Genomic DNA, 12,363 nt, shown 5'->3' on the forward strand with positions numbered 1-12,363 from the left:
CTCTCTCCATCTCTCTCTCTCTCTCTAAATCTACCGACAGTTTAATGTCTATACGTGTATCCATCCCTTAATCCGCCGCCAGTTTCAGAGTCGAGGACGAACCACCTTTAGCCGAAAGCCAGCGGCAGTATGTCAATGTCTGTCGTTTAAGACTACTCTCATTGTCGAGGCATTCCTCCGCACGGCGATGTTCTTCGATAGCGGAAGGAGCGCGCGCGAAGGGGTGGATGACGAGAGGAGGTCAGAGCGCGGTCGTGCAAGGCGGATAGGAGAAAGGAGACGAACACTGTGCTCGGAGGATGAGAGGACCAGAGGATAGAGAGAAATCCTTGCATCGTCGAGGATGCACCGTGTGCGAGTTTCCTTTGATCCTGTGACGGAAGGACGAGTATCATCGAGCGTCGTCTCGAGGACCATTCGGTTACGAGCAAGTTCCTCCGGGTCGAACATCCCAGGCACAAAAAGATGTTTGGAAATGACAGCGATGCATTCTCTCGACCGTTGCTTGCGCTTTCCGCGATACAACCCCCGCGTAAACGCCCCGATCAGAACTTGGATCTCCCTCTCTTCGACTAAGTAGTCGAACAATAAGGGCAGGAGATCGCGAAGAAAACGCGAACACCAGAGAAGTTACGGAGAACGTCGAGAAGAATTAGCTCGTACGTAAGACAAATACATGGAGTAAAAGCCACGTTACTTATTTAATCAACGAAGGAAGAGAGTCTGGTCTGGAATTCCGATTAGTATAATTGAAACGTAACGCTTCATAATTCGCCGTCGAGTCGGGGAAATTCGGTCTGACACCGGCTCCAAAGAGTCCCAACCGCAGAAGGAGTAGCGTAAAAGCCGAATATAGAAATCCGTACGATTAATTCTGTCTTCTTAATGGGAACCGGTCCCTACCTTTCTCTCCCTCGCCAGTTTTCACCCTTCTTTCTCCCCGCCGTGCCCCGCAGTCACCCTTTTCCGCCAGGCAGAGGAGACCGGAGAGATATCTCCATGCTTTAAGTGTCCCTGTTTGAGGAGCGGCGAACGGAAGATGGAATTTCAATTAAACATTTATCTCTCGGAAGAGCCTCCGTCCCGGACGCCTTGCTTAACTTCAGCCGCGCCAGCCAACCTGAAGTTACTGAATCATTTATTAATTCACCGATAGAAACATCTGTCCGTGGATCCGGGGCGCGTTCGAGGAGGGTGGGAGGAGAGATTCGGCGGCGGTGTCGCGACGCATCCCCGGCCGCCGCTGTAATTGGTGGACTTGTTAATTATCTGATAACGATGATTCCGGTCCCGCGATCACTCGAAAGATTTCAACCGGCGAACAACGCGGACACACACGCGCGCGCGGGCTTGGCGAGAACAACAAAGCGAATAATTAATGCGACGAACGCACCGTGCGCCCCTTGTGACGGTCTAATTTGCATTTACAAGACAGACACACGCGTTGTAACGTATCAACACTTTGATTAACAAAGTCGCCGTCGAAACGTGACGGGCGGACGTACAAAAGAATGCGGTTAATTAAGGGCAGGATTCAACGGGGCACGCGTCCCCGCAAAAAATCCCCTCCTGCTTTGATTAACCATTGCGTCCCCCGTTCGAACCACCCTCGACGGGGTTGCAACAAAGTAATTTACGATTTTGTCGGGACGTTTACGGCTGTTCCGGAAATGGAAACGTACGGATTTACCTAGACCGCGAAATCCCGGCTGCATCGCCGGTGAATCGCGCGATATTACGACTAATGAATGCTCGACTGATTGCGTAATACACGGTGCTGCGCGTCCAACGGTTCGTCGATGAAATCGCTATCGAAACGGGATAAAAATGAAGATCCTTCGCAGGGTTGCCGGCGGGCAATTTAATCGCTGGTTCTAAGAAAGGACGGTTACACGATTGCCGAAGAACTTGCATTTCTAGGACCGTTACACAGCGGGAGATGGCTAACGTCTTAACGCGTTTGGAAAGTGATCAGAGCGGATCAGAGAGCTCAAGCGAGTTGGAGCAAGTTCAAGTGAGTTGGAGCGGGTCCATAGGAGGTTAATACGACGAGCCATCGATTGATCGAAACTTATGATCCCAAGTTTGCTCGCTGGCCCTAACTTCCATGCTACTATTCCTAGGCGATGGAAAAGTACAATCTCGCAAATTGGAACATCAAAGGCCGTGCGGCTCGGCTCGGCGGCTCTCGACTGATTCCGCGAACAAAGACTGTAATTTCGAAAACTACGTTAATCCGGCAACGCATCGTACATATTGTTCTCGATCGCGTTTCCCATCGGCGGTCCCCGCATCGAAAACACCGACGGCTCCGCGGGAATTGAATCGACTTGCCGCGCGAAAGTATACGCGCGTGGCTGAATCGGCGTGTAATTAAAATTTAATCGCGAGTGTCTATCGCGGAACGGTCGCCGGGTTACGCGCTTGTTGCGCGACCGTACAATTTGCACGATCGACAGGTGGCAATGACTATCTCAAATTTGCCAACGGGACTACGGTGATTGCAAACATGATCACGTTCTTGCCTGCAGCTATGTATCAATCCAGAAAGACGTGCTAATCACGACCCGTCCTCGTTCGCGACAACCGCGATCCCGTCGCTCTTCCAGCTCCCAATTTTCATTCAAATGCACCAGCTGTGCTCCCCGCCGTTCCGTACGCCCGGTGCCCGGATGCGCCACAGGGATGAAGCTTAATATTTTGACGTACCCCTGGCGCCCCGTTGAAACGCGGGACGGCACCTATGCGTCCGCGGCACCGCCGTCGCTGGTAAGCTGACAGGTAATACATATTCTGTCCGCTTTCATTAAATCGAAAGAATTGTAACCGCCCTGCATCTCGCCTCCTCTTTCCTCCTCTATCGGACTTTTAATCCGACCGCGATCGAACCTACCGAACCGACGCGCTCCTGTCCTCTTATTTCTCTTATAAGAACACCTGTAGAGGCGACTAATCGCGCAGGGCAATTTCGCGTGCACCAACTCGTCCCGCGGGTTTCCCTCGAACCGGATTTAAATAAAATTAAAATTCGTACGATGGTAATTTACGTGGAACGCGTTTCGCTTTTCATTTAGCCGGGGCAATCTCGTTCCACGACGAGAGCGAGCCGATTAATTTCGACTTGAGAACCGGAAACAACAATTGCCTGGAAGGAGCAACGAGGAAAATAAAAGCGACGGACAAAGGGGACGGGGGAAAAGGGGCAAGAGAGACATCGGACCGACACGACTCGGGCAGAAACAAACGCGCAGAAGAGAAATCGTGGCCGTAGTAGCCCGCGCGGCGCGTGCATGAATTACGGGGGTAGGTACACGTATTCAAAGCCAGTCCGCGCGGAATGACCGCTCGAAATTCAGAAATTCAAGAGCAGCCCCGGCTATCGGGGCCCGCTGTCTCTCTTCCGCGTTGCGCGCACCCTCTGTATGCTCGTGGTTCCCACTTCCGTTGGTACGGACACATTTGATATACGGATCGGTGTATGCATCACACGGCTTGGGGGTGCCGTGTATAGATTACCAAAGGTGCGAGAGAGGTGGCAGAATAGAGTGTAATCAACGCCGAGTGCGGCGCGGCGCGGCGCGGCGCGGCACGGCGCGGCAAGGCACGACGCGGCGCGCTGTCCGCGTTAATATTAAATCGCGGCTCCTGCGGTTGTCTCGAGTGCTTATCTCGGATCTTCCTCCGCCTCTTCGTCATATAGTTGCCGACATCGGCGGCTGTTGATACCCTCTCGACGCTACCAGCCACCCCTAAACTCGCCCTATCGTATATACCTGCTATACCTTCCGTTAACTCCTCTTCCCTCACCTTCCCTCCTCCTCCAGTCTCGTTATACCTCTCTCTCTCTCTCTCTCCCTTTCTCTCTTACTCTTCGCTCGACTACGCTACCCCAGTCCAGGATGAGAAATCTTCGATATTGCACGTTTGGGACGCCAAGAGTACAGAATCCACAGCGTTCTCTGTATCATTTCACCATCGATTCTCTTCTCGACCAGCTCCCGTTTTCGCTCCCTTATTTCTACCCTCACCCAACAGAGTCTTCTCGACAATCTACCACCGCTTCCAACTCCCTTACTCTCTTTCTCCCTCTCTATCTCTCTTCTATCATCTTGTAAAGCCACAAACGCGGCGACATCGCGATACCATCTAGAATCCCTGTTTACCGATTATCCGTACCGCTATCCATCCAAAAAGGATAATCGAGGCGGCTTACAGCAGAGCTTCCACGGTCGTTTAATTGAGTCCACGCGGATGATGATTCCCGTAGACAGCCTGCCTTTATTACCCGCCACTGTTTTCCAATCGACAGACTTGAACGCGTCTCTGTTCTCCGATCCACGTCCCTCCATAGTAGGACGCGGAAAATCCCCGTATAATGAGAATTCCTATTAATCACATCCATCTAGGCAACTGGATACCATCCGCGATTAAATCTCGCGACTTGTTACACGCCCACGCGCGGATGGACAGCTCGATGCGATCATATGCGACCGAGTTTTACGCGCTGTTGAAAATTTAACGATATCTGCCGGGCAGAGAGTCCACGCTAGAAGGCCGCGTAATTAGAAATGGATACTCGTAGCCGTGAAACCCGTTAAGTGGCAAACGGTGAGCGCTCTGACAGCCTTAACAGCGATCGTTCACAATCAGTGTCATGTAACGTTGATAAGTAGGTCGCGTCGGTTCTCGCGTACCGCAGCTGACGACGACGTCGGTCGATCGAACGGATTCCCAGTTTCGAGGGTGCCGCTGTTCGAGCCCTCGATCGTGCACGACTTTGCAATCTCCCTGTTGCAAGAACGCTGACAATAATTCGCGTTTGATGTCCTCCTCGATTTACGGCACAGCATCCTTTGTCCGCGATCTTCCGCCGGCGACAAGCACGCGCGATTCTTAATGGGAATAAATTTCGCGACGCTTTCAACGATAAAGTCAGGGGATGACTTTTCGAATATCTTCCTCTTCGGAACGCCATCGTAACATACTTTTATACGACGCAGCTCTTTCGGCCGTTTTATGGTAAAGCGTCGAATTGAATGAAAAGCGACGATTACGGAATCGAAATCGCGAAAGTTTCGCGCGAAAACCGTGACGCGAGACGTTGAGCGGCGCCAACGCGGCAAGCCGATAGGGAGCGTTGGGCGAGGAGACGAAACTCCACTTAATAACCGTATCACGGCTTCTATTTCGTTTCTGGCAGCGGCGTGATATCGTTGGATCGTTATCTGCGGCGTTCGCGGGAAAAATGTGTCTGCTTTCGGCAGAGGTTCGCGAGAAAATCGAGCGACTCTGGTGGTAATATCGGTATTCATCGTCGGCTGTTCCTAGTTCGAAACGGCCGTATTATCTTGGATAGCGTCGCTTTTCGTTATCTCCGTGGATAGCTGACGCCGTTAGAGGGAAGAAGATGATCCTCGGAAAAGGGGGAGGAAAATTTAATTTCTCCTGATACGCCCAGCTTGTCTCGCTTAAGCTTTTGAAATATCTTGACTGGGATCTGGCTCGCTGGTGCGGCCGCATCGCGGTGTCAAGTAAGGACCCCGCTCAACTTTGTTTCTCCGTGTTTCTGAACGTTCGATCGGGTATCGATACAATTTATTTCGCGCGTGTTCAAAATATTCGCCGTGGTACGCAAATCTCGGTTTAAAAGCTCCACTCGCGAAACTTTCCGGACGTTTTAAAAGTTTGAAATCTCGATTATGACGTCGCATCCCCTAGTTTTACATCCTGGATAAAAGGCGCGAAAGAACCGACCGTAAAAGGTTCGTCGAATTTCCGCTTTTCTTACGCCGCCCACGCATTGATTTTCCCCGATCTCGCTCAAGCACAGCTACAGAATGCAACGTGTTACTTGATGCTACGACGACTATACGCCGAATCGAAAGTCGTCGAGATTCCTTTTTCGTTCCCTTTACATATATACAAGATAGGTTTCGCTATCCAGAAGTAATATCAAAGTTCAAAGCAAGGTGGCAGAATTGCTAAGCGAGCACCTTCGCCCACCGTTATCCGTTTCTATCTGAACGTGATATTCCGACTGTATCCGTGTACATGCACCTTCTGTATTTTAATACGTAACCCCCGCCCACCCGTGGCCCCGATTTTTTTCTCCTCCTATGCTCCTGTTTTCTTGTCTCGCCATCTTCTTCAAGCATTTCCGGTACGTGACGAAACTATGGCGCCCAGCGAGTCGAAACGGTTCCCGCTGATTAAAATTCTGACGCTCTAAAAAATACATTATAATTGCGCCTTAATTGCGACACACGAGTTTCAGCGTGAACTGGGGAGAAAGATGGAATGCAATTCCATCGGAGTGTTCCATCTAAACTCGTCCCCTCGCTCAAGATGCGGTTTCAGGGCCCAAAGCGTCGCTGCCTTAAGAAATGCGACGATGTTGGCTCCTAGTTGACTCGTAGCTGGTTCTACCGCTTGATGAAGCGATTTTACGCGGACGAGCGAATCGTTCCCGTGTAAAATATACGAGGAATAATCCGTGAACAGAGGCCTGTTTCGTTCATGTGTGGCCTTTGTGCCCTGGAATTTCGTTTAGCATCGAATTTCGTTCCCGAGCGCTTACCAGCCGGCCGGTATTGGACGTTTCTCCATCAAGAGCGTTTTGGTGTTCGCGTCACGCTTTAAGCCTGTGCCTTATCGCCATAAATCCATGTGGCAAATGGCCGGGAAGCGGCTCGAATAGGGATTTCTTTCATGCGTTTTTCCTCACGGGCCATTTTACTAAACTAATCTACAACGTTCCGGCTCATGCATAAATACAGCCATAAACGGGGCACGGCCATCGTCTAATATTAGATTTCAAACGAAAGAGTTTACCGGTTGCCTAAATTACCAGTATTAACTCGCGTTGAGTGCTAGAACAGCAACGAACACGTCGGAACGTTGCACTTTCGAGCCGTACCGTCCTGAAGTACCTCGCGCGAGCATAATAGGCTAATAATGTTACTTGCCAGCATCAAATATAATGGCAAACAGAGCTAAATAGTCATTAGTAATGCTCAACAAACACTGATCGTAAACTCTATTAAATCCGACCCAACTATCCTTTACGGTATTAAGACATGTAATAGCATAGCGATTGAGTTGCACGTAACCGCAACTTCAAACCCCAGTAGTATTCGCAAACGTAACCAAGATCTCTGCGAGCTATGTATCCGGAACTGATTGTACAACGGTAACCGTGAGAGCCTTCCATCGAAACGCAAGCGGTTCGTTTTCTTTCACGGAGCTACGAATTTTCGTTTATTAAACGTCGTAAACTTCTTACGGCACAATAAGCAACCCGAGGCAGTTTGTTTCGTGGGATCCGACAACTTCGACGGAAGTTTCAAGAAGGCTGCCGAGGCCCCCTTACACGCGTAACCGCTTACAAATGCCCGAATGCCGGCACGACGGCCCCCGGAAGTTCGCCCGCGACGCGGCGCCCGCGGAACAAACTGACGTGCTGACTGAACATTAGAAACTCAGCCAAGCAATCAACATTTCCGGGATACTCTTACAACTACCACGATTAATGCACGCATCCGGGGAATTCCATATACAGATGTAGCTGCGAACGCGTAATCGCGTTAATTCGCGCGGCAAATGTAACTCATCCCCGGAGAGAGTGCATTTCCACGCATTCAATTACGCCACCACGGCAGCCCCCCGCCGCCCCTCCTATTCGCGCTGATCAACATTCTGCAAATTCGTGTAAACGAGTGGGAAAAAATTGGATTTTCCGCCCGTAGATCCGTGTTCCAATTTTTTTTTTCAACCAATTTACCCGCACCCCTTTTGCAACGTTCGGATTGCGAAATATTTTTGAATTTTATTCGATATACCGCGCAGTAGGAATTTCCTATTTTTTTTTATTTATTTTTTTCGGTACGTTTAAAAATTGGAGTGGATTTTTACCCTGTGAAAAGAACTCGCATGCGCCGACTCTTCACTCCTGTTTTCGTAAGAGGATACCAACCACCACCTGAGTAAAGAACTCTCGCGAGCATAATTCGTTCAGAGATTTCCGGTGGGAGTTAGATAGTCACGATTCATGAAACAGTCGGTCAACCATAAACAAGGATTAGTGACATATGGATACCATAGACGAGTAACGGACCGACTGGTGCACGCAACCCTGCTGCTGACAGGGAGAAGTGCGGATGAAATTATTGGATAGGAAACGCCCACGATATTATAAGCGAATGATATTTACTGTCCTATCTCGCCAGAATTTATTACTTTCCGCCACACGTTCATACCTTTGCGTCCCCTCTATTACCGCCAAATTATCCTGCGCGGCGAAGCACCTCATCTTCGTGCAAAAAATTGAAACGCGGACATTTTCATCGTCGAACTTTGACGTTTACAGTTTTCCAAGCGATAAATTTCGCCTCGAAATTTTCGCACGGACGAAAGGGAGAGGTGTCACTTGATCTCTGGTAACGTTTCAAAAGCTTTCGTCTTCCTCTCGATTTCGATTCATCGAATTATAAATTGAAATTGGAAAAAATTCAAAAGCCACTCTCCCTTTTTTGCTCCTAAAAAACTGGAACGTCCTTTCCGTGTAAGCTTCCATGTGTCTTCGTAAGCACGCGGACATTAGAAAAAGAGAGAGGGAGAGAGAGAAAAGGGACAAGGCAGAAAAGAAAAGGACAGACACGCCCGAAACCCAGCACGCTCCGTAAGTGAGTACACGTGCAGCGTCGCAGTTTCCTTCGGACAGGAGTCCACCTCGAAACGAGAGAAACGACTCAGAACTTTATCAAAGGAGTACGTGATCCTTGCACTTAACGACCGCCGCCGTCCTCGTACGGAACGCGGTGTTCCTGCAGGCGGCGAGAGCCCCAAGATAGGGTTTACGTGGACAGGGATTTCTCAAATTGGTTTTGTTAGAACCCGGATCACCTTTCTTTCCTTCGACAGACCCTCGCACAAACCTGTCGCCCACCGAGAAAACGAAAAAGAAACCTGAGAGTGGGTACATGATCTTCGCCACCAGCACTTCGAATCTTCAGCCAGGTTTCCGCATGCAAGGATTATCGGAACCGCTAACACCCCATCTAAACCCTTCATTCTATCGGTGCAACGATTAATCGTATTGATCGTATCGACTATCGGTTGAAGCCAGATTTTCATACACGAAAAGTTGTTGCTTCGCGTGATATCATAGTCGACACTATGGTTTCATGTGAAACAACACGGTTTGTTTAAATTAGTCTTTTATAGCCAGTAGATAGCGTTTGTGAAGAGCACTAAACTCTTATTTTGTCCAATGGAAAACGTTCCCATTGCCTCACGTTCCTAGTGCTTTGCACACTTTTCGCATTTAATAACTTTGCGTACATTGTTCGTCTACTTAACTAAAATTCGTTACTCTTCACTGCATCTTCGTTAACCCTTCCTTCCCCCTTTTAGTCGCCTCTTACGACAAGCAGAGGATACTGTGGGTGTATTCTGATCCCCACCGCACAGGGATACGTGAAGCAATCACAGTCGACACTATGGTTTCATGTGAAACAACAACTTCTCGTGCATGAAAATCTGACTTCGACTCTGATAGAACAGCTGGTTCAAGGCAAGCCAAATTAAATATAGAAAATATTTCCAAGCTACTGTTCCACATTGCCCAACACGCAATCAACATTCAGCCGTTAATCTTAAAAAAAAAACGTCCAGCGAAATCTAGTTAAGAAATGTTCCCCGTCTAAAATCTTTAGTCCGTGTTTCACGAGAGGGCGTCACGATTGTAAGATATAGAAACGGCGAGCGTGTTCGGTGGAATCGGAAACTGCCTCGTCCCAGTTAAGCGTGCGTTAATCTCGATTATCCGGCGCAGCGACGCGATCGCCAAAATGCTCCGCGCGTCGCCTCATCCCTCTCGGTGTAACAATTAGAGCGCGAGCACGGTCGGCGAAATCTCGGGAAAACCAACGCTGCAACCGCGGCGTGTACCGAAACGGCTAGTGTAACAAGAAGTACAACGAATGTCGCTCGCCGCTAATAACTCCGACGCTGCGCAGCCCGCAAAAAGGCCGCTTTCGAGCCGCGGGATATTTTGGCTCGTGACTGCGACCAACCCCGAAATTACTGCCGGCGCTGATCGTTCCTCGTATCACAGCCACGCTAGATGCCGGCTAGATTATAAACACACGTATTGTAGGCACCATGGGCGCGGGTACACAGCCGCAGCCGTGGCAACAGTAATACAGAGGCCGGTGCGTGAAACCAGCCCCTCGAATGTGCTCTCTGTTGTTGACTTCGTCCAAAGGCGACGCGCGTAACGTGCGGGACAATGGAACCCGGCGGAGGAAAAAAAAGGGTGGAAAATAGGCGAGGCGCGGATAGACAGAGAACGAGGGATTGGACCAAGCGAAACGGGACTGGGTTTCAAGTTTACTTGAAACAGAGGATATCCACGGAGGGGGATAGGATTCGATAAAACGAACTGGGGTAGGGAAAAAAATCGCAGTTCGCGGGTGAAGTGATAATAAAAAGCGGAGCAATCCTGTTTTACAAAGTCCATTGTAAGAATGTGTCTCTTTCTCCCACTTTTTCAAGCTCCCTCTCTCACTCTCTGCGCCTGGCGATATCGAGAAAGTACGGCCATAAAACATTCCCTTTGGTACAATAGCCAATAGAAGTTTTACAAAGCGCACCGCCTAATGGAATTAAAAGTGCCAGAAATTCAAATACCCCGAGCCTCGAGGCAGACCGCTTAATGGAATTAAAAGAGGGCCAAATATTTTTGTTCCGGATAATAACGGCGTTGTAGTTTCCGCCTAACTTCTTACACGTTTCGTTCGCTTCCTACCCCTTTAGGGGAACGGGATATCGCGCAATAAGATGCCTCCGATGGTTCTCTCCACCGTACTCAGACACACATATCTGATGTATTAATAAATAAATATTAGTCCTAATTGCCTAAAGGGTATGTAATATCTGTAGGGTTGTACAAGAACTAATGAAACTTCTTGTTTCCGTAACGCATTCTATGAAACTCGTTTTAATTCCACCACCACAAAAAAGCCCCGAGTTCCTTTATGGTACTCTGTTTCGAGCACGAAAGGATTAAATGTAGAAATTTGATTACAAACGGGGCCAAGTTTTCGCGAAATTGTCGTCTAACAACGTTTATAACAGTCCTTGTTACCGGAAGATGACTAGGATGAAACTCACTACTGGATCCAAAAAGTCAGTGGAAAGTGCAGAGGGTCTGGTATAGAACGTGTATGCAAGTTGGTAAGTGGAGGCACTCTTGCACCAGCCTGGCATACGGCCAGCTCCGCGCGACTTTGAATGTGCTCACGAGAACAAGCCCGTTCGTTCGTAGTTAGAGGAAACTACCCCCATCGAATCATTTCTGCAGTTTGATTGATCGTGATTTTGCTTCCTTCCACGCAGTTGCCGTTGCATCGATCTATTTGCGCCAAATATTTCGCGCTATACTCTCTTTTCTTTTCTTATATCAACGTTGGTTAGTGTAGCAATAACAACCATATTTTGTAACATCCTAACCGCTTGGTGCTTTCAAGTAGAGCAGCACGTACACTTAACTAGACCAATAATAGTCCCAGTGAAATGCCAGCATAAGTAAAGTGTCGTCGATGACGAGCGCCACGTCCCGCATCAAGACCCTGGAAGGAGAATATTACTTCGCTCGCGCGGAACATTCTAATCTAGCTCGTGGCAATTCCCAAAATCGCGAGTGCCTCTCTGTCAGATAACTTTCTGCATATATTTACAGACGTTGCCCGTTAAACTACAGAAACCTCTCGAACCCCGCGACTAAGAGCTTTGATATAGCTCACGACAATTGGCGACGCAAGTTACACAGAGGCCACAGGCGATGTTCCCGAACTGGCTCCGGTTACTACGTCCTCCGCGATTTCTATCTGACCCGGTGGAACGGTACCACATTTCCCAGCAGTTCAAATTTCTTAATCCAGATTACTTTAACTCCGTCCGACGATGATAACGTACGACCAACTAAAACAAAAACTTCCGCCATCGCGGATACGCGAAATTGCTCGTTCGCAAAGGGCAAAAGTCGAACGTTCAACCTATCCCCCGAAGGTTGTTCCTCGAGAGCGAGGGGGTGCCGCGTTCCCTCGTCTCGTTTCGACGGCAAAACCGGGGGAATTGCACCCAAGGCAAATCCAATTTCTGTAATACGCAGCAGCGTTGCCGATCAACGTTATTTCGCAGTGTCTCCGAGTGTTACGCGGGGATTTCCCCTAGTTTCCCTGACGAGGAGGCAGGTGCCCTCTTATCTCAAGAGGACGCCAAGTCTTGCGGGATATTCCCGGGAGAAATTGTTGCAGCCTTATTCCCCGGTGCCTCGCACCTTTCGGCTATCATCCGATCGCA

At 49.2% G+C, this 12,363-nt stretch overlaps 1 protein-coding gene across 1 annotated transcript in view; it reads right to left on the reverse strand.

Moving 5' to 3' along the window:
* Tei (irregular chiasm C-roughest protein teiresias) overlaps window positions 1-12,363 on the reverse strand; it is a 272,197-nt gene that overhangs the window by 219,205 nt on the left and 40,629 nt on the right. The window lies entirely within an intron of this gene.

The sequence above is a fragment of the Xylocopa sonorina genome, chromosome 5 (genome assembly GCF_050948175.1).
Source record: "Xylocopa sonorina isolate GNS202 chromosome 5, iyXylSono1_principal, whole genome shotgun sequence".
Classification (NCBI taxonomy): domain Eukaryota; kingdom Metazoa; phylum Arthropoda; class Insecta; order Hymenoptera; family Apidae; genus Xylocopa; species Xylocopa sonorina.